The sequence below is a fragment of the Periplaneta americana genome, chromosome 16 (assembly GCF_040183065.1).
Source record: "Periplaneta americana isolate PAMFEO1 chromosome 16, P.americana_PAMFEO1_priV1, whole genome shotgun sequence".
Taxonomy (NCBI): domain Eukaryota; kingdom Metazoa; phylum Arthropoda; class Insecta; order Blattodea; family Blattidae; genus Periplaneta; species Periplaneta americana.
In genome coordinates this window covers 77,300,636-77,322,461 of record NC_091132.1, presented here as the reverse complement: position 1 = coordinate 77,322,461, position 21,826 = coordinate 77,300,636, and the positions used below count along the sequence as shown (strand labels likewise).

The window sequence follows — 21,826 nt, the reverse complement described above, 5'->3', positions numbered from 1 at the left end:
AACTAGGTAACTTGTCCCAATTAGATTTTTACTAATCTACTAACTTGTATATTACAGTAGACTTTGTTTAATTAGACATAGAGTAGACTAACTCGAATAAAAGTCTATACCCTTTGAAATTCTCATTTAAACTAATGTTAAAAATTCATATTTAATTTGAATTTTCGAAGCTAACATTTGGATAACTTGAAACACAAACTTAATTGATTCAAATGAACTAATTCGGAATTCTAGAAAAGTCCGAAAGCGTTTTCTTGAAACCTCAATTAAAGATTCCAAGAATTCAACATCTATTGTGTGGAATAGAAAAACGTAATTTACTTTCGTTAACTGATTTTTTTTTTTTTTTTTTTAGTTATAGTTTTTATTCACAGACTGACTGCAACGAATGAGTTTTCCTACCACTGAAAGAGACAACAAATCTGTGAAAATCTGCATTAACGTACAGTAGTGGTAAAAAAAAAACCGGACCGACCGTTGTAGCTGATTTCAGAGCCTTGTTCACTCCAAAGCACGATAGACTGGTAACTAAGACTTTCGTGGTTCGAATCCAGCCTGGGAAGAAAACTTTTTATTTTTGTTCCTTATTCAAATTTATTCCCAATACTTTTCGATTGCAGCGTTATTTTACTACTAAACTTATTATTCCCAGAACATGAATTTTACTAGCAATCGAAAAGTATTGGGAATAAATTTGAATAAGGAACAAAAAAAGTTTCCTTCCCAGGCAGGATTCCAACCACGAAAGTCTTAGTTACCAGTCTATCGTCTCTGGAGTGAACAAGGCTCTGAAATCAGCTAAAAAGGTCGGTCCGTTTTTTTGCCACTACTGTACAGATCCAGAAACAAAATTTGGGCTACCTGAATTTAGTTATAAAATACTGCGCATGCTCAGCGCTTGGGTCTGTATAATATATTCCATTAATTCTGTCACGGTTTAAGATTGTACTTAAATGCAGTATACTGCTATACTAGCACAGTCTAGTATATACAGTCGCGAAGCTCAATACATAGTAAATATGCAAACATTAGATAGTTGCTCACCACTAGGATCGCTAATATCGCCTCATTACCACGGACTCTGCTCATTACAGGCAATGCAAAATAGTACCGTCACAGTCTATTGTTTCTAGCACCCTCAAAACTCAAGCTTCGTGACTGTATATTGTAGACTGTGATACAAGTATGTATACAAGAGACAGAGACAGCGATTCCTAGGAGCAGTGACGTTCCGCTGCACCTCTGTAACGTTAGCATACATCGCAATAGAGTTCTAATTTGTGATGACAACGCAGCTGCTACTCTAGCATGAACACCACTGAAAACCGGAATACACAAAACAGGCGAGTCAAGCCGCACGTGTGCGTTCGGCGTGGGGATGTAAGACGTAATTAGTCGTACTCACAATGAAAAGAACGAGACGGCATTAATGGAATCCAGTGTACAGAAATCAGGCTATTTTTATGGGCGCTTCTAGTTCTTTTGCTATCGAAATTTCGAATTATGAAGCGCTTAAAATATATATTAACAATTATAAATAAATGTTTACAGAAATGGAAAGAGGAATAAAGTAGGAGGATAACTTTGTTAAATATCACGAAATATTACTCAAAACATTATCGATGTACGTGTAAATATTGTTCAGTGTATCGTCGTTGTTCCTGCAATAACTCCTATGTGGCATATTTATCGATTTTCAGATTTTTGCTCTATTAAATAACTTAAATAGTGATACAGCAAATAATAAAATATCCTATATGTAACTACAGTATATTTCTTCATTTCCAAAATTTAAGAATTCACAGTCTCCTATGTAGTATTGCCATAGAATGAATGTGTTTTTCTTCCTACTGAACAATTTTATATTTTGCACATAGGAGTTATTGCAGGAACAACGACGATATGTTAGGTATTCTTTTACTGGTATCCTTAATTTTGTGTAAGAAATTTCTTATACTGCGTTATAGTAGGGCTATAATATATAAAACATGATAGTTGTTGAAGGTAAGTTCCACTGCATAGTATTAACTAATGTAGAGATTTTTATTATACTTTAATAAATTCACTCTATAACCACAGTCTAGTATATACAGTCACGAAGCTTCAATTTGAGGTTACTAGGAACAATAGACTGTGCAGGTACTGTATCGCATTGTCTGTAATGAGGCGATAGTAGCGATCCTAGTGGTTAGCAACTATCTATGGATGCATATTTCCTACGTATTGAGCTTCGTGACTATATAATAGACTGTGCTATAACCATAACACAATATTATACAGAGACATCATTTTATTTTTATTTCAATTTTTATTGTACCTGATTTTTTTAATGTACTTCACTCCCACTCCTTCCACTAATGAAGTTCAACTGTCCTCCACACAGATCCAAGACCGCATATACAGTCATAGTAGCCTTACGGTCATACTGAACAGTACGTTCCAAAAATATGTTCGCGTTTTTCAGTGACGAAAGAGCTTTCAATATTGCATCATTTTCCATTTGCCTACGTCGCATCCCGGTTTCCCCCACATGCTTCTATTCTAGTGGCTGGGCTGTCTTAGCTCTTTTCTGAGAACATTAATTTCTGTTAGAAATTGGACGTCTACGTAATATTATACCCATACAATTGTTTAAAATAACTTAAATAAAAGGGCCTCGTTAAGTAATTAACTGTCACGTGAGTTCCTCCCTTTCTACGGCGCTGCGACGTAACCATTTGGATGGACAGTAGATAGCATGTCTCAGTAATTTTATCTTTTCGGATCGGGCAGAAGTGAAGATTGAAGTTACAGTTCGTAAGGTCTCTTTTATAGAGTAGGTACAGAATTATTTCAACATGAGTTACTGATACGAAGTACGAACCTGGTAATTGGAATTACGTACAATAGTCTATAGTGCTATAATATGCACATTAGAACTGAAGCTGTATCGAAATGAACGGCCATCATTTTCAAAAATGTGTTTAAATATCCATATTATGATTATGTTTCAATTTAACTTCATTCTCTATAGTGTACGCTAATGTGCTGTAGACAGTATAATATACACTGTATAATGAATACATCCGCATGGAAAGCTCAGTTCGTGAGTAAAAACACTCATTGTTAATACTGTACTGTATTTTGATTAAGCAAAAACATAATGAAAATTATCAAACTCAAAATCGCGATATTTCCTAGTTTACGTAAATGGATGAACTGCTTTTCTTCCCTCCTATACCTAGTAAAGTGATTTGTTTGTATATTACGCCAGTATCATCGAACTCCAGTCCTGGAAGGGGGTAGAAAACGGTGTTCCCGGTTCTTAATCGTTGAGTCAAAGGTATAGCCAGGTTAATATTAGAAATGTTAGTAAAAATAAAATGATGTCCCTGTATATAAAGACTAATTTTTTAGTTAATTGGAATTTTGGATACCTACAATTACAAAGAATTCTTTTCGAGTTCCTGTTGGTGTTAGAACTAAAGTATAAAGATTCGAAACGAATTTCGCGTAGCAAGTTGTTGTCGCAGTGGCGCTGCCTGACACATCCCTCCGTGTACGGGTAGGCGGCTGCCCCACGCGTGGGAGGAGAGTGCAGTCAGTCCCACAGGACTACACCTCGCGTTACTAACGAACCGACATCTGACATATGAAGGCCCTTGCGGCCGATTAGACAAGAGGCTCGCTGACATCTCGTCCAACACGGTCATCAAGGTCTTTGATTCGCCGAGACAGAAGCTTAGTTAGAACTTTTTTATTAAAGGTGGACGGCAAACAATGTTCCATATGGCACGTGCCTGCATCACAAGCTGAGACATTTCAATAACATTACTCAAGAACTTCGTTTATGTAATAATAATAATAATAATAATAATAATAATAATAATAATAATAATAATGTCCATTCACTAGGATAACTCTTTCCCATAAAAATTTTGTTAAACATGTCCATGATTTTGCTTGTAGTTGCTTGTATATTAATACACTCTGAGAAATTCAGATGGTACTCCGTCTATATCCGGTGCTTACTTATTGTTTAAACTTTGTATGTTAGTTTAGGATATATTATATGATTTGTTTTGTCTGTGTCATTTTCATATTAATATGTATATTCTCATTAATCCACTCGTTTAGGCGATTGAAGAATTTTCTACCCTTTTCCATGAAAAAAATGTTAGTGATTCCCCACTTCGATTACTGTGATATTCTGCTTACTGACCTAAGCGTTACTTCGGCGCAGAGACTACAACGTGTTCATAATATGTGCGTCCGTTTCGTCTGCTATATTCGCCGGGCTGATCACGTAACACCATCCCTCGAAATGTAGTCCTGGCTCCGTCTAGAAGATCGTAGGAAAATCCACTGTCTTTCCCTTCGCTTTCACATATTGCATTTCTCCACTTCTGTCTATCTTACGTCTCGTTTTCAAAATTTATCCACCCATCATAACCTAGACACACGATCACAGCACTCCTCAATATTATCCATTCCCTCCCACCGAACATCCTCATATTCATCTTCTTTCACTGTGGCTGTTCCTCGGCTTTGGAAGTCCCTACCGAGTAATGGCAGGGACTGTCAGACATCAAACCAATTTAAGAATAGGCTAACGAAATATTTTTCTAACAATTCTTGTTAACAATAATAGCGGTTTCAGGTTTCTCAATGTTTAATGGTTATATATATATATATATATATATATATATATATATATATATGTATATATCACAGAATAAATATTTAAATTATCTCATTATTATTTTTATCATTATTATTATTATTATTATTATTATTATTACTATTACTATTATTATTATTACTATTATTATTATTATTATTATCACTATTTCTTACCAATGTTTATTATTGTCACACTAACATTACTTATCCAACTTTCATTATTTACTTTCATGTTGTTTTATGGTCTTGTATTCAATTAGAATTAGAGTCTGGCTGGGTGGAAGAGAAGGCCTACTGGCCTTAGCTCTGCCAGATTAAATAAATAAATAAATAAATAAATAAATAAATAAATAAATAAATAAATAAATAAATAATAATACTAATAATAATACTAATTATTATTATTTTTATTATTATTATTATTCTTTTGGAGAATGGTTATATCTAATCATAGGTGAGGGGGTGAAACCTACAAAGTAGGACTTGTTTTTATACAGCACGTACGGTCAAAAGACCCGTGCATTGGATTTAAGAGAAATTATGATAGTGTAGTGCATCTGTATGTATAATATTGCTGAATAAATCCATCTATCTATCCATTTCACATATTATTAACAGTCCGGCTTTTATTTTTAACTTTAACTCTAAAGTTGGTGACGATTATGATGATACTGATAATTTATGGCAATTATAATTAAAATTATGAAAAATCATTACATCAGACCTTCTGAAAACTGAAATGTTTTTCTTTGCCATGTGGCATTAAATTAGAAATTAAAGAGAGAGAGAGAGGAATTTTCAGAAGTAGTGGCATCATGGAAAGTCTTCGCTATCGTAGGAAAGTGAAGTTAAACAATAATATAGAGGACCTCACGTCGCCTTCAATGTGTTACTCATGTCATGGGAGACATAGACAGCTGTTGTTAAATAATAAAACTAAGAAGTACTACATTTATTGTATCTGTAGCTCATGGCAAGAACTCGCAGTGGAAGATAATCATATAAAATGTCATAAAAATCGGCCAAGTTGAAAGGACTAGTCGGGCAAAGTTGGAACACAAAGCTGACGTAAGAAGCCTACATCCTGTCTCCTCTGCAGTGAGGTGTAATTTGATGGCTCCCCGTCCCACACTTTGCAGTGTACTGCATTACAGAGATGAGTGCTGCAAAGAGACGTGACCCAGTACCAGATCATCAATCTCTCATTCATGGAAATGATTGAGGCTTGGACTAATAAGTACAGAGAAATCCCATCAGAGCCGCAGTACTTCGAATCGTTCCACGCATTTAGAGCCGCTTCCCCCCCCCCCCATCAAGAATTTATTTTTGCTTCTGTTATCCACGAGGAATACGTATTAAGACATTTGCAGTCTCGATAAGAATACATAAACCAGGTCAGACCAAGCCTTAGAATTATGATCAATGTATTGAAAACATAAGCTAATTTTATGTGTGTTTATTGCAGGGATGTCAAAGCGCCAGCACTGCGTGCTCTCAAGATCCCGCACAACATATCTTTAAGAGCGATGATTGTACTTCATCTTGCTAAAAAGTGAACCTTGTTGGATTTGTATCGATTGTAGTATGAGCACGCAGTACAGACGCTTTTACATCCCTGGTCTATTGTGCAAAACAGTGGGCTACTGCACGTAATATCGTACGCCTAGTTGTAACTGAGCTAAGAACTTAATTGATATATTACCTGAGGATGTCATATCCTTGGGATATGATGGCTTGTTTATTACTTGAACTATGTAGAGAAATAGAACGATTGAAAAATATCTTATCTTCTTATTGGCTCCATCTTCACTGATAGGAATAAATTTTTTTTTTTTTTGCTGTATTTTCAAGTTGACTGTTAGATATCTTGGTGTTATACCGGGTTGTTTCCGATCTCTGATAACGAATTTGAATAACGTCATGTGCTTCAGGAATCACACTGACAGCTGAATTGCGGCGAGAGGTGACAGACTAATAGTGAGTGACTTCATAGTCAGAGTGCACGGTGAATAACAGTAGTAATGCCCAAGAAAATCGAGCTTTTTTAGGAGGGGTACATAAAAACTCTTTCCGATGCCAAGTACAGTTACGTGAAAATCATAGGAGCCTGCAAATAACGTGGTTCCGTTATTTCTAAGAAAGGTATCTTGTGAGTACCTAATAAGACTGGCAAAGCTCGAATGGGATAAATCCCAGAGTGGAAAAAGGAAGCAAATCCACTCTCCCCCATCACAAGTCGCCGCACCCCATGAGATGATACAAATTAATAACATTCGAGCTTTACCAATCTTATTAAGTACTCAGAAGATGACTTTCTTGGAAATAAAGAAACCTCGTTTATTGCAGGGATATTTTATTTACACTTAACTGTACTTGGCATCGAAAAGCGTTGTTATGTACCCCTCCAAAAAAGTTCGATTTTCTTGGGAATTTCTGATGTGAGTCGCCGTGCACTCTATGAAATCACTCACTACTGGTCTCTCACTTCAGTTCAGCTGTCGTGTGAATCCTGACGCACATGATGTCAATCAAATTCGTTATCAGAGATCGGAAACAACCCTATAAAAATAGCTGATGAAAATATTCTGCATCTAGATATTTAAAATCGTACTAAAACTAATAAAATGAAATTCTAAGAAATGAAAACCTAATGATAATGTCTTGTCAATATAACACGGAAATTTCACCTGATAAAGCAAAAATTATGGTATTTTCTGTCAAAAACCCAATTCAAAGTAAAATATGTTTAGAAAACAAAATTCTGGAAAGGATGAATGAATTCAATTACTTGGTGTACTACCTATCGTTTCAATCTGAAAGAGATATCTCCCAGAAAATCAACAAATACACTAAAACTATGAGCATAATCAATAGTGTTTTCAAACCTGTAATTGTTCAGAAATGTACCCGTTTACGCTTGTATAATAGCCTATTCTCGCAAGACCTGTTCTATCTTATGGAAGTCAGGAATGGACCTTAAGAACTCATGATATTAACAGAATCACAGCACGTGAGATGAGATTCATGAGGAGGGATACACTAAATTCGACCACAAGCGGAATGAGAATATCATGGAGGAACTCAAGGCTAAACCAGTGATGGAATACATTTGGCGATATCAAGAAAACTAGAAGAACCACTCAATATTTGAGGAGAAAAATTCGCTCCGTCGCCGGGGATCGAACCCGGGTTCTTGGTTCTACGTACTAAGCGCTCTGACCACTGAGCTACGCCGAATTCAATCCACAGCACCGAATCGAACTTTCCTCCTTCGACGTTTCCCTTTGTGGCCTGACTCCAAGTTAGGCATATATGTCGACGTATATGTCCAATGTCAACTGCCATTATACTAGGAGCGCACTCAGCTGAGTGGTCAGAGCGCTTGGTACGTAGAACCAAGAACCCGGGTTCGATCCCCGGCGGCGGAGCGAACTTTTCCCCTCAAATATTAAGTGTCAATATTACAGATAAATTCTGTAGGACATATATATATATATATATATATATATATATATATATATATAATATTATATTCTCATAGCTAGCAGTGCATAATAACTGCGGATTCCCAGCCAAAAGTCACTCAGCTGAGTGCGCTCCTAGTATAATGGCAGTTGACATTGGACATATACGTCAACATATATATGCCTAACTTGGAGTGAGGCCACAAAAGGAAACATCGAAGGAGGAAAGTTCGATCCGGTGCTGTGGATTGAATTCGGCGTAGCTCAGTGGTCAGAGCGCTTGGTACGTAGAACCAAGAACCCGGGTTCGATCCCCGGCGCCAGAGCGAAATTTTTCTCCTCAAATATTAAGTGCCAATATTACAGATAAATTCTGTAGGACAAATATATATATGTATAATAGAAAAAACCACGTCAAAAGAATGAGCAACAACAGATTTCCAAAGGCAATTTTAAATTATCGATCGAGGGGAAAAAGATCCAATGGCAGACATCAAAAGAAATGGACAGAAAACAAGACCGTAACAGGCCACTCGGCCTAATATAGGCCTATATTATGTGTATATATATATATATATATATATATATATATACACGGCACAATATAATTCATAATTAAGTTCTTATTAATTACTAATATTTCAGTAGGATTATTACTAACAAATAGTCGAAATCCGACTACAATTATTTCGATTAATAAAACAGAAAATTGGCTACTGTATTTATGTTCTCTGCCATCTTATTTGCTTACAACAGTAAACTGTCCAAGAACCCGAGTCTACTCTATTTCCGTTTAGTGCAAAATAATTCTATGAATGTAATATATCTATGTTCATTGTCATATTAATTGTGCTTAATCATCCGGATTTGAACAAGACTCCGTTGTAATTCTACTTATAGATGAAGATACCTAGTTTATTATAGGATTCTTAATTCAAGCAAATTTCCGCACCAAGACTAATAAAGTACCTACTCCACTGTTTAGGTCACTCCCACGACAATGAACATGCTCTGTGGCCTTGACCTACTAATGCATGATAAAAACAGCAATTAGAAGAGTGCTAATTTACGTTGCGTGCCACTCCGGCGTGGCCTCGCATGCAACTGATAGCAAACTTACATCAGTTGGCGGTTTGTCCGAGTTTTTCTTTTCGTGTACTTACTTTTTAATCACTGAAGAATTATGTCTTTTAAAATTGCTTGTATGTATTCCCCGTACACTGGTTTCGAAAACCGGCTATAACGGTAGAGCGGATCATCGTGGTAACCAGGCGTTATTCCAAGATTGACAGGATGACTGTTTACCTCCGCTGAGACATGTGGATGTGATGCCAGCAGTCGATGGCTTTATCCCTTTATGAGCCGTCAGGGCACAGATTTGTTTATTATAGGAAATGTGCAGTAATATAATTTCTACCATCATCACTAGGCCTGAGAAATATATGCCGTTATACAACCAGTGCGCTGCGTGCGCCTCTTGACTTTGAGTACTTCTCAGAGTTGGGGTGAGTTAACGCAGTGTCTTTCGTTCGTTTGAACTCATGCTTATCATCACGGTAAGTTAAAGCTGATTCACAATAAATCGGAAACGGAAACGACAACGAGAACGAGAACGGAAATATTGTTAAAATAAATGTTTTTAAATGTGACCATTCACAATTAAGTACTGTGAATGGTTACATTTAAATACATTTATTTTAACATTATTTCCGTTCTCGTTCTAGTTGTCGTTTCCGTTTACCTACGATTTATTGTGAACCAGCCTTTAGTCCTCAGCATTTGGGTGGTTGAAAGATACTCCTTTGACTTCCAAAGACAACTATTTGCTAAAGAAAAATTTAAAGACATAATTTTCTTTGTTAAAGAAAAATTGTACTCTTTTAAAGACATTTTATTTTCTGTCTGTAGAAAATACACCTAAAATAACATTGACAAGTGTCAGTCTTTTTATTTCACTATGTTAATATGATGTCCCGCGCCGTGGCGTAGTGGTCTAAGGCATCCTGCCTGGAACTCGCGTTACGGAATGCGCGCTTGTTCGAGTCCTGATGGGACAAGGAATTTTCTCATAAAATTTCGGCCAGTGTATGGGACCGGTGCCCATGCAGCGTCGTGATGCACTTGGGGAGCTACGATAGGTAGCGAAATCCGGTTACGCAAACCAGCTATAACGGCTGGGGGGCTGATCGTGCTAACCACACGATACCTCCATTCTGGTTGGATGATCGTCCACCTCTGCTTCGGTATGTGGCCATGAGGCCAGCAGCCGGCTGATCGGTCTTGACCCTTCGTGGGCTCTAGCGCCACGGATTATTATGTTAATATGATGGTGTATTAAGTTTTTGTTTTACATAATTTTTCATTTCATATATTGTTGCAGTGAATAACAAACCACATTTTCAAATTTCCAAAGGAGTATCATTACCCGTTGCTAGAAAACACAGTCTTACATATAGAAAAACTTCGTTCCATTTCTGCAGAAACAATGAGGACATATTTGAAATATTTTACACAAGCATTATCTATCTCAAAATCTGTACCATTATTATAAATTTCCTCATTTGAAATTAAGTCACAAATTTTACATATAACTAAATATCCATAAAGTTTATCCAGTATTTTTTCATCTTCTTTGCTACATTTTTTCCTGTTTCGTGTTCCAAACTACTCGTATTCAGTTTCGTCACAATATCATTGAGTACATGTTGTTTTCTGTCTGTAGAAAATACACCTAATATGACATTGACAAGTATCAGTCTTATTATTTCACTATGTTAATATGATAGTGTATTACGCTTTTGTTTTACATAATTTTTCATTTCACATATTGTTTCAGTTAATAACAAACCATATTTTCAAATTTTCAAAGGAGAGTGATTGCCTGTTGCTAGAAAAAACAGCCTTATATCTAGAGAAACTTCGTTCCACTTCTACAGAAACAATGAGGACATATTTGAAATATTTTACACAAGCATTATTTATCTCAAAATCTGTATCATTATTACAAATTTACTCATTTGAAATTAAGTCACAAATTTCGTCCTCGGCATCTTGTTATTTTTCTTCTTTACAAAACGTTTAATGTTGCCTGTTACGAATAGCAGTATTCGGTCGTAATGTAGCCGATCAACTAAAGTTCACTGCTGAACGAAACACACTGAAATCCCCCACCCCAACGCAATTACGTACTAGTACTTAACCACTTCCTTGATTAACCCGAGTTAACTCGGGTTGCTAACTTGTGTCAAAATGTATTAATCCGAGTTAAATCGTTTGAGTCCCATTTTCGCTGCTAAGGATTATATCCCGAATATATACGTTTCCATTCTTTCATTAACCTTTTCCTCACTAGATGGCTACAGAAGTTAGTGATATTGCTATATATTTTGGTGTTTTTGTACTTCTTCCTTGCGAGTGGAATTCTATGCTCATATACCATTCACACACAGTAGTGAGTAGATGCTAGTTAGTTTTGGCGGTTTCTGTTTGTGTTTAGTGTTTTTGTGCTTTTTTGTGTAAAGATGGATCAAGTTAGTGGTTCCGAAACTTTTGATGAGGAATATATTCCTGTACAAGATTAGGAAATGAAACATCGGTATCAGAAGACGAAGTTATAGACCAACAAACAAATTCAGATCAGTTGATGTTGCGTCTTTTCGACAGTGGTTTGAATAGAAGACATCTGGTACCATTCTTTCTGCACCTCCGAGGTCCCCATTCCCTGAAATTTTAACATTGTTCATCATAACGATAATTCTCAATTTTTTAAATTATTCTTTAATAATGACCTCATCAACATCATATTCGAGGAGACGATTCGGCATGCTAATAGGTGTTCACAGAATGCTGAAAATAATTCGTGGCGGCCTACTACAGACTCTGAAATACGTGTACTTTTGGGCATAGTGATATTGCAGAACATTATTCACAAACCTGAAGAACAGATGTACTGGTACAAATATTCAATGACTGCTACACCATTCTTCCCAAAACGCTCTCATATAGGAGAGCAGATACTACTGTCCGGATTGCAATGTGCCACTGTGCGTAATGCCCTGCTTTCGAGTCTATCACAGGACAAGCAACATTTAACGCCTTGATAATAGCACTGGTATTGTACCTCATAAATTAATCCATAAAAAACATAAGTTGGTAAATAGTTCAGGAGAAAATCAACCAGAGCTGGAATCAAGGTGCACGAGATAATTCGGGAAACTATAATTCAGGTAAGAATGTATGTCTATTTCATAGTGATTTTTAGGTATGTAAGAAAATTAGTGATGTACAGTGATTCTGCAATATTAAATAACCTCTTTACGAAAATAAAAAAATGACACTTTTTTCACACAACTGGTAAAATATATAGTAAGGGAAGAAGTTAAAGTCAGAGGCGCATGAAGCGCAATGTAACGCCATACAATTCTTAGCCCTAATCATCACAGTCACCATGATCATCATCATCATCATCATCATCATCACCACCATCATCAGTAGCAGCATCATCATCATAAACCACGAATTGAGTTTTAGTACTACTTTTGTTTAAAGCCTCATTCAGGGAAGAAGAACGTATGTAAATTGCAGAGAAATAGTGGAATGTCGTAGACATTACCAAAAAATAAACTCGTCTCATTTCCAAAACAATCAAGAGAAGACGTAGCAGTGTCCAAGCTCCCCAGGTCATAAATGCAGGTAGTATTATTTGATTTTCAGCAGCAAATGTATCTGCCATATTTAACGCATTCGGAAATGTATTACAGCCGCCAGTTAGCGTTTGTCAACCTCAGAATCCATTTTGAAGACGAAAAGAGAGCCATCATGTTCTTCTGGGACGAAACTGCAGCCTACGAAGAGCAGCTGAAATCGTATCTTATTTGTATACATTTTTGATACCGTAACAAAGGCTTTGCAGCTCAGTCCAAAACAAAAATTAGTGTTGTCGTCCGATAACTTCTGCGGGCAGAAGAAGAACAGATGATTGCTGGCTATGATGCTGACACTTATGGCAAAGGGGTACTTCACGGAAAAAATCCACAAGTTCCCAGTACGTGGACACACATTCCTGTATTGTGATCGGGACTTCGCCTTGATGGAAAAATCTAAACGAGGCAAAAAACCATTGGTTCTCCCAGACCTTGTTGAAATAATAGTTCTTGCAAACCAAAAACATCCATTTTTATTAGTTAACAACCCGGAGTTCTTTGACTGGGTGGAAGCAGCAAACAAACTTTTGAATACCAAGAAAATGTACATTTCAAAACGATCATGATAAAAGTTACTCAAAACTTTCATATTGTTCAGATAAAGAAATGCTATTCGTCTTTAGGTGTGTGGTCTCACGTTCCTGTACTCAAGAAAAATGTGTCAGAGGAACGCTTTCATAACCTGAAAGTGGAAATTAAGGAAAACGTTATATTCTTATGAAAACAAAAGATGGAGGACATCAACGCCATGCTACCATACCTGCCAAATCATGAGAAGTTGTTTTATGAACGTTTCCTGGTGTTGCAATTAACTTGCCTGTTTCGTTAGCTTATTTTGAAACTATTAACTTTACTTTTTCGGAGTGCAACTTTTATGGCACTGAAAACGTTTTGTTAATTTGAACAAATTCAAAATTGCTTATAGCTTAGACTAAATATTTGTTTAAATAAATCCAGGACCTTACAATTTTGTGTACTTGTATTTCATTTCTTCCATTCATCAATAAAAGTTTGTGAAAACATTGTGCATTTTTGTATTGTTACGTTTTTCTTGTCGCCTGTAAAATATGTTTTTAGGCACTTCTAACGTTCTGGTTTAGCGCCCTTCAACTATTGCGAGTAGGATCGTGATTTTTGTTCATATCCATAGAAAATCTAATAAAGAATCATTTATCCCTCTGGCGTATTTCAAAACTATGGACGGTTTTCGTGTAAATTTAGTTTAGAAACCATTAATTTCAAGCCACTAAACGACGTGAGCACATTGCAACGTCGCAGCGAGACGGAAGGCTCGCGTATAGAGACAGACCTGAGTTCGTTGACCTCTTACATATTTATTACGAAAAGACAGACAACTGTGTCAGCGGCGATGTTGCCAGATTGCTGAAATTTCAAACTTAATTTTCTAATTAACCGTGAATTTAATCACAAAACGTAATATAGATTTTCTATACATTTAAGTGTACCCTATCGTCCCTTTCTATCTGCAAGGTTATTTCACTTCCACGCTGTATAGTCTAGGTCTAATATATATCCAAGTTAGGCACGAAATAAAAATATAAAACAATTTGTGTGTTCGTCTTCCACTTCACAACCCAATGGCTATAAGAGGCTGGTGCGAAACAAATGCAAACTTATTAAACTCATTAAAAATTTCAGGAAAGCAGCCAGTCACGTCATCTGAAGAAGAAACAGGTGTGACGCAAACTGATATTCAGCAAGCACAGCAGAACATGACCTCAGTGCAAGCGAATGGAAATAGTGGACGTCAGATGGGAGTAATTCCGAAGCGGGTGAAGGAACTAAGATCTAAATCGAGGCTGACGGGAAGTAGAGTAGAGTAATGCAAGTAGGAGATAGTTCAGGGGCAGTGATGAAGGAATAGGGGAAAACAAGATGAAAAAGCAGTATGACTTAAGGAAATGCTGTGGAGGGGAAATAAATCGTGAGAAAAGAAAACTATGACCTAAATAAAGTAACAATGTGGAAAAGTTAGCAGTGAAAAGTGCAAATAGTTAAAGATTGAAGTGAGGGGAAATGTGTCATACAGGAGGGGTCAAGAATTAGAAGTATAGTATTTTTGGTATAATAATGGGTGAGGAGTAAAGTAGTGGAAGAATTGATGACAAACAAGTAAAGACTAGTGGAATAATTGCAATGTTAAATTAAAAATAGGTAATGACCTAAATGTCTTCTACGAGAGGCGTTGTAAAACGGGGAGACGGCACTGTATACTAATAATGTGAAGTGCCGCTTCACCAAAAGGTGTATTGCTTAAAGACAAATATATACATTCATTCATTCATAAGAGGCTGGTAGTGCAAGGAGTGAACTATAAAAATTGCAGAGGCTAACTGAAAAGAGAGTATGAAATACAAAATTTGAGCGTCGTTATGGAAACGAAGTGAAGTAGTGAAATCGTGAATGTTGCCGTAAATCTTATTTGTGATGAAAGGACATAGGCCTACTAATAAGGCAGAGTATAAACGCGGATAAATTATGGAAGAAAAGGGACAGTTGCAAAGAACACAAATTTACATACATACGGCATACGCAAACGGAAAACCACATAGAATACTCGAAGGCTGTGAGCTCGTTGTTGAGAAAGGAACTATGAGCTTTACCTAGTACAACCGACTTCACAAAATCGTCAAATTACATCCAGAACACGTCTTGCACGTTTTCGCTTTCTTTTGAATGTAGTACACTTTCCAGACCGAAGTTCCTTCTATACAATCTTGGAGCTTGTTGCTGTAAGACATGTGAATTCAGCTATTAATTTAACTACATTTTCTTTTCCTACAACAAGATATTTCACGCATAGCTAATCTGTTTTTTTTTCTTTTTACACCTCTTGGAAGATTTCCTTCGGCATCAATTTCATTGCGCTAAAAGACCGGTATTATCCAAGTCGAGTAAGAAACTATAACATCTCAGTGAAATATGCACGTCACACGTATATATTTTCGTTGACTGAAATTATACCTTATCAATAAGATAAATTTTTAATTGTAATGCATAATCAAATGATTACGATCAATTCACTTTTTAATTATTGTGAAGCTTTTTGACTCTATTATTGCTTATTCTTACAATTTCATGCAAATTTTGGTACCTTCTTTTTCTCTATCCCTGCTTATGAAATATATTCCTGTTTGGATCACACAGAGTCACGGTATTTGTTATGTGTAGTCTACCAACGCTCCGTTTTTCTTTTGGATTAGCCTATAAGTTAAGTTTCATTTCTGTAATCTTCCTGCAATTATTGTTCTTAATATACAGAGTGATTCACGAGGAGTTTCCGTACTTACGGAGAATAATTCCAAAGACATTTTGAGCAAAATTAATATTTTCAGAGTTACACTAATTTGAAGTTGTATGTAAAATACCGTTTTTCTTTAGTTTTAAGGGTAATAAAAGAATATTACAGATATAAAATGGACGCGCGCCGTGGCGTCGTTGTCTAAGGCATCCTGCCTAGGACTCACGTTACGGAGTGCGCACTGGTTCGAGTCCTCGTGGGGGAAGAAATTTTCTCATGAAATTTCGGCCAGTGTATGGGGCCGGTGCCCTCCCAGCATCGTGATACACTTGGGGAGCTACGATAGGTAGCGAAATCCGATTGCGAATGCCAGCAATAACGGCTGGGGGGATCATTGTGCTAACCACACAATACCTCCATTCTGGTTGGATGATCGTCTGCCTCTGCTTCGGCATGTGGACGTGAGGCCAGCAGCCGGGTGGTCGGTCTAGCCCCTTCACGGGCTGTAGCGCCACGGATTATTATTATTACAGATATAAAATGAACTATTCAGAAATATCATTCCTTAAATTGGCTAGTATTCTAAAATTAAAAATATTTTGTGAATTCCTTAGTTGTTTGATACAGATTTCCACCCCCCCCCCCGATTTTTAACTACAAGGGAAAGGGCTAAGCGCCGCCCATCTAATAAGAAAGAGTTTAAAGAGGGTTCTTCGATGTGAGATCTGAAATTTCCCCTAAAGCGACGAAAAATGTTGTTCATTCAATGCAGAGACTTCTGGAAGCTGTCATCCGTGGTGATAGCTTGTATATAGAATACTGAAAATACATTACAGAGACCTATTATATACATTAGTATAATGTGCCAATACATTTTTTTAAATCAGAAAATAAATTTTCTTTTGTAAGTAATTATTTTTTGTTACTGTTGTGATTTCTGTGAAAGACTTTTAGTTTTACATTATATTAAGAATAAAAATGTTATTTTCTTAAACTTGCCATTTATACAGATCTTAAAGGAAAAACAGTGAGTGTGCCAATACTTTTTGGTGCCAGTGCAGATTGTGCTTCTTCTACTGTTAGTGAAATGTACAAATACTTAGTAGCAAGTTGAGTATGCCTAACTATTAGGTGAAAAACGACGAGGAGAGAATTATATTCACTAAGTTCGTTACAAATGGCTAAATCCGTGTAAATGATTCAGTCGTTTGTAACTAACCTACTCATTCTTTTGTTAACCTGAAGATGAAAAAATTAGAACTAATCTTCGAGGCACTGTTTTTTTTTTCATATTTCACCAGCAATGAAGAGGTCCAAGTTATAAATCATCGGAATAATCCACCATCATTTGTCCTTTATAAATTATCAAGCTGCAAAATTTCATGTATCTTCATTTATAGGTTTAAAGTTTCTTACTTTTCCTAAATCGTGTAGTATGTATGTATGGACTGCATTTTCCACGTGTGTTTAACCTCAATCCTGGACCATTCTCCTCAACTAAAGTCCGCTGGGACAGCCGGGATTGCCAGTGCTTCAGTTCACAGTTCAGTGGTGCGTGACTCGTGCGTGGTTTATACGGTTATACGTGACCTTGATCAGCCAGTTCGAAATGCGCTGAGCATAGCTGTTATAATGTTATGATCCATTTGCTGTTAACTGTGGTAAGTTAAATACTGTATTAAATGCGCCCAGGCAAAATATTGTAGCCAAGAAGATGATATGTATGAACTAAGTCGCGTGAGAGGTATTATAATATAGCTTGGGTTATCTACTTTCGTTTATGTACATCCATTACGTTTCTTAACTAGATCAACAATAGCCATGATCTGTAGTTCAGTTCAAAGTTCTCGTATTTAATTCTGGCCGTCGCGTCGTATGGATTAATAAAAATAAAATTCTTACCATTATTTTCTTCAGGTAGGCTGTGAAGCCGGTCATTCTGTGCCGTCAATTTATGGCACATGAAGGACCCTATACCTCATTAAGAGAACCAGGTAGTGATTAGGGGTCAAAAATCCGATTTGTTGTGTTTAAAAAAAGAAGTATAAAACTTGCTCATTAATACAATATAAATATTGTGGGGAATATTTCTGCAGATAAACTCTTTAAATAACCCCTTTAAATTTGGCGGTGCTTGTAATTCATTCATCCTTTTTTTAATGAAGTTTTGCATAAGTTGACATTTTTCAAACTTAAGTGCATTTTTCTTTGAAACTAGTGAATCAATTTACATGAAATTTTTACAGTGTTTTCTGCAGGCTGTGTTCTACTTAGTAGACCTATGAGTTTAAGAATATCACACACATAACACGAGAAAAATATTTATACACATTGAAAAAAATTGCAAAAATGTTAAACAATCTTCAATATTTTTTTCTGTTTCACTAGAGGTGAAATATTTAAATAAATTTTGGTTTACAATTTAATATATACATTACTAGATAACTTAAAAATAAACAAAGTATATGAGTGAATATTATGAAAATTATGTGCACCTGAAGAATGAGGTATACTTAGCAAAGTGGGATAACAGGTTATCAGTTAGGACCTTTCTTTTGCACTTGGATACGAAACTAATTAGTTATCTTTTATAACAATGAATTCAGAATGATTGATTGAATAAGCATGGAAATTTTTATTTCATTTTGAGCAATAAAAGCATAGAAATATTTAACTAAACTTTGATATTGAAATTTCTTAATCGCACAGGCATCACTACCCACTCCCCTTAAGAAATCTTCAATTAAAAATGTTCGATCATATCATCCTCGTTATTCCGTGTTCTCTACTTCACAAACGGATTTTCCCACGAGCTAACACCTCATTTTAAACCTAAAGCGCATCTACAGGATAACTTATCCCACGACTTTGGAATCTTTTGACAAAGAAGCAGGAAACGAATATAAATGTGTGAGCGTTTACATTAAGCCCGTAGGCTGATGTGTATTCAGGGAGAAATAGCGGACGGAACCTCAGAATAAAAATACATTATGCTCCCACTCATATTTTATATTTAACCATCATCAACAAAGGAATCTAAAGATAAATTTTATATATTTCTGAGGCTTACCAATGTTTAAACTGAGAGGGGCGGTAAAGACGGTATCGTCTCGGACTCGAATTCTGGAGGCTCGGGTTCAAATCCTGAAGCTAGCCAATCTGAATGTGGGTTTTCCTTTCGAGGTTTTTCCCACTCGCAAAGGCGAATGTCGGATTGGGATTTACTTTCCATATACCACGAACATTCTGTCCGTTATCTATATATGTGTTCGTACTGTTCCTGCGTTGAGCTTATCCCTCACTAGGGAAGTCCTTCCATTATCCTTGTCTAGTGTGTGAACCAAAAAATATCCTCTTCTACGCGTACTGGCTTGTAAGATCCAGAAAGGAGAACCTTGAACAGATAAAGGAAGAAAGAAGATCAAAGTTTAGAACTTGTAAAGTTCATGTCAAATATATGTATGTGATTGACTGTAAAGAAAAAACGTGTAATAAAATGAGATGAGAAAATTTTTCTATTTCTAAATTTCATAGTACGTACAGGTCATCCGTACCAAATGCTTGTGTGCGCAGTAGCATATATAGGTAGTAAGAACTTTATGGTAGGGGTAAGATAGTTCGCTGGCTACAAGTAGGAGCGCAGGAAGGGGGGGAAGCTTCCCACAGTCCGCTTTCTTCTTCCCCTGACGTGAAATAAGTTCTTACGAGATAATGAATGGCTATACCAGATATTATGTTAATTCATAATCCTTCAAGGAGTACGAATGACTCATCAAAGGGTATATCTCTTGAAAGTAAATGCTAATGATCAAATCATTATCTCATTAATAATAATAATAATAATAATAATAACACAATACTAGCCTACTATTATTACTACTAACACATAATAATAATAATAATAATAATAATAATAATACCTTCAAGAAAATTAAGTCCTTCAGATTGTTCCGTTTTAACTTTGTTGAGGACTTCGGACCATCACTAAACATTCACAAACAGAGCAAGTACTTCGGAATAACGTATGATAATCGTTTTAAGAAAACAGTAACTAGTTCATATGGAAGATGATAATATTTCTTTTTAATGTGACTATTACACTTTTACTACGTCATACTATTTTGACCAATAAAACGGTACGAAAGGACGTCTTTCAACCAATCATGGCTGCTTATCGCACAATTTTATCGCGTCCCTAGCATTTGTTTAATTTTATCGCTTCCCTAGCATTTGTTTGTTTTTATCACTACCCTAGCATTTGTTTCTTTGTTTGCCAACATTTCAAACTGCACTGGTCTGGACGTCAAAAAAAAAAGTATTCAAGATCAAGCATTAATAAAGATCACTGGTCATAGCTATGCATCTTCCCTGAAACCCTATTTACAAATAAATGAAGAGCACCATTCAGAAATCCTGAATAAGTTGAGAAATAAACCATGTACTGTACATCAACGACTTCCACTTCTTTTACGCACATTTCCAATATAACATCAACTGAACCACCAACCACTAAAACATTCAAATTTAAAAATTGTACTTTCAATAATTATTCCTTTTAAAATTATTCAGGTCTATTTTTTATTTCATCGCCCTTAATTAAAAACTTTCTTGTTTATTTCATCATCAATAATTAAAACTTTTCGAAAACTTGTTTATATTATTTAGGTTATGTATAGCTTCTGCTATATGATATTATGGATAGTCAGAGATTGTTTAATATTAAGATTTATTAAAATCATCTATCAAGTGACGTTGATTACTGGGATCCGGATAATTAAAGTGGAATGCAACTGTTTTAATAAAAATGAAACTGAATCATCAAAGCCTTCTTGACTAGTAACCGTCCACACAGTTCAAAGAAGATTCCATAGTGGGCACAACTGATAACAAGAAAACAGCTAATCAAACTACTGCCATCTAGCATGATATATGTAATACAATAATACATTTGAAGACAGTTGTATTTTCGTAAGTCAATATTTTATTGTATTGGAGTATTTCGTTACTTCTCATCTTTATATACATTCTTCTAATCGTGTAATAGTAAATTAAATCCCACTCGAGTTTTGATTTTCTCTAGACAAATCAAAACTTCTAGTGAGATTACTGTTGATAAATTCACAATGCTTATTGAAAATGCAATTAACAGACACACCACACCCAAGATGCACAGAAAAATTCCTTCTGGGCCTATTCATTCATAGTTTCCTGCCCTAGGCCAGGTCTTTCACTGCAAACCCAGTCTTCTCCAGTCTTCCCTATTTTCCGCCTTCCTCTTAATCTCCCAATACAATCCATTTATTTTAATGTCGTCAGTCTTTCTGCCCCGAACATTTCTTCCGTTGACCATTTCTTCCAGTGAATCCTTCTGTAGGCAGTTTCTTGTTAGCCAATGACCCAGACAATTTCTTTATCTCTTCTTGAACAGTTTTAATATTATTCTTTTCTCGCCAACTCTTTCTAGCACAGCTTCATTTCTTGTTTTGTCTGTTCATTTCACACGGCTTATTCATCTCCATATCCATATTTCAAAAGTTTCTCTTCACTTCGTCTTAATGTCCACGTTTCTGCCTCATACAATGTGACACTTTACACAAAGCACTTCACTGGTTTCTTCCTTACTTCTTTTTTCAGAGGTCCGCAGATGTTCCTTGTCATTCCTATTCTCCTTCTGACTTCCTGGTTGCAGCTCATGTTGCTACTTAAAGTACACCCCAAGTATTTGATGCTGTCCA

The 21,826-nt window shown here is 36.0% G+C and overlaps 1 long non-coding RNA gene and 1 other non-coding gene across 2 annotated transcripts in view; one reads left to right on the top strand and one right to left on the bottom strand.

Annotated features, from left to right (window-relative positions):
• Positions 1 to 8,380: 8,380 nt before the first annotated feature.
• On the top strand, positions 8,381 to 8,452 carry TRNAT-CGU (transfer RNA threonine (anticodon CGU)). The gene has a single exon. It is a non-coding gene; the product is annotated as a tRNA-Thr (tRNA).
• A 10,412-nt stretch (positions 8,453 to 18,864) lies between these two features.
• LOC138716499 (uncharacterized) overlaps positions 18,865 to 21,826 on the bottom strand; it is a 190,459-nt gene continuing 187,497 nt past the window's right edge. The window contains exon 3 of the long non-coding RNA XR_011336676.1: positions 18,865 to 19,485. This is a non-coding gene — a long non-coding RNA (uncharacterized lncRNA). The remainder of the gene's footprint in view (positions 19,486 to 21,826) is intronic.